Below are 1,940 nucleotides of genomic sequence, written 5' to 3'. Positions count from 1 at the left end.
GCAGCTATAAAGAAAATATTTGCTAGTAAAACACTTAGAAATAATTGTGAGTCCAACTCAATACCTTGATGAGATTATCATTATTCAACATATAAGTGTTTGCACAAACAAAAACAATGTGTTAATGAGAATAGGATGAGTTTTAATTTTTAAAACTTGGGGGAGGTATAGCCTTCCATCACTTTATAATAGACACACTAGAGCACAGAGGTTAAGAGCAAGGGCTGTGGGGTCAGGCTGGTCAAAGGGTACATACCTCTTTCACCCACAGTTTCCTGGTTATGAAATCATGAATAGTTAATTATACCTTTCCAATATAGTCTTAAATTTTATTACCTTTAAAATGAAAATAAGAGAGTTACCTCATTGCATTCTTGTTGGATTCAGCTAGATAATTCACGTACATTTGTAGCATAATGCCTGGCATATAGTAAGAACTCAATCAATTTGGGTTTGAATCATTCTTTAGTTGTTCCATTTTCAACAAGAAAATTAGGAAAATAAGGCAATGATCATCTTGGTTCCAAAAATCTATCCCATATTCTGGTTCTGAGTGTACAACCAAAAGGTATTTTATGGAAGAACATCATAGTCACCCTCCATGCCTCAATATCTTGATATGGAACATTATGGAATTGATCTAAGCCCTTATTTTGATAATAATAATCAAATGGTTCTGGCTTATCTTTCAGAGTCACAGTTTCTATAATTTTTTTCTTCTTTATGTAAATAAGTGTTTTCTTTAAAATATGAGTAAGTGGTCACTTTAGCACACATATACTAAATTTAGAGCATTACAGAGAATATTAGCATCACACCTCAATAACGGAATGCAAATTCATAAAGATTTCCATATTTTTATGAAAGAGTTCTGGATATGGATAGTGGTGATGGTTGAACAGTAGTATAAATGTACTTAATATTACTGAACTGTTCATTTAAAAATGGTTAAAATAGTGGCACCTGGGTGGCACAGTCAGTTAAGCATGGACTCTTGATTTTGGCTCAGATCACGATCTCGAGGTTGTGAGATCAAGCATGGAGCCTGCTTGAGATTATCACTTCTTTCTCTCCCTCTCCCTCCGCCCCTCCCCCACCTTGTCTCTCTCTTCAAAAATCATACATTTTATGTTTTATATATTTTTCTACAATATAAAAATCAGAAAAATATATATTAATACTGCTTCATTAAGAGGATCCTGAGATCTTAAAGCCCTGGTCCTTTGTCAACAATTTTACATATTTGAATGGTCATAGAATAGCTGAATTGCTGGTCCACTGTTACTTAGCAGAGCAGAGACAAATAGCATTGAAATTCTGTATATTACAATTTGAAGAAACTAACTAGAGCAAGCTGTTTCTTGTTTATATATTTATGCTTATTGTGTAACAGCTCAGAAGAATAACTATTTGTAGAATCACCTGTTACCACTAAATTTTACACTATGTTTTTTTTTTTTTTAATACTTATAGAGATAAATGCGGGACAGGACATAGTAATCAAAGCAAAATTATGTTTCAGCTTGATGCCCAAACAGCAATTTAAAACGTTTTAAATGTTTTTAAGTTATTTATTTTTCTGCACAGAATTGTTTAGCAAGCTTTCCTAAGGATTAAAATTACTGGTTTAAACAACTTGTGTATGAACATGAAGCATGAAAATAAATTTACACCAAGCAAGTAATCACAAGCCCTACTGCAGTTTCCATTCTTCCATGATCTAACATTTCATCAAGCAACAAATATGGTGATGGATGATTTTGAAGAAAGTACAGTTGTTTTCCTTTTTTTTTTCTTGCCATCTGAAGATAATGCCTTCTTGTTTTCAAGATCAAATTGGTCTCTACCTGCATCTATACCCTTAAATTCTACCTTTCCTCGAACTGTTGTGGATGGAAGTGGATGAATCGTTCCTGTTTGTAACCACAGCCTCATTTCTC

The 1,940-nt window shown here is 33.2% G+C and overlaps 1 non-coding gene across 1 annotated transcript; it reads left to right on the top strand.

Moving 5' to 3' along the window:
• Positions 1 to 757: 757 nt before the first annotated feature.
• On the top strand, positions 758 to 860 carry LOC112818628 (U6 spliceosomal RNA). The gene has a single exon (XR_003206632.1). It is a non-coding gene; the product is annotated as a U6 spliceosomal RNA (small nuclear RNA).
• The last annotated feature ends 1,080 nt before the right edge of the window (positions 861 to 1,940 follow it).

The sequence above is a fragment of the Callorhinus ursinus genome, unplaced genomic scaffold (assembly GCF_003265705.2).
Source record: "Callorhinus ursinus isolate GAN/ISIS: 27379988/994484 unplaced genomic scaffold, GSC_fseal_2.0 scaffold12, whole genome shotgun sequence".
Taxonomy (NCBI): Eukaryota; Metazoa; Chordata; class Mammalia; order Carnivora; family Otariidae; genus Callorhinus; species Callorhinus ursinus.
The sequence above is the reverse complement of the archived record's forward strand: the minus strand, read 5'-3'. Positions and strand labels throughout refer to the sequence as shown.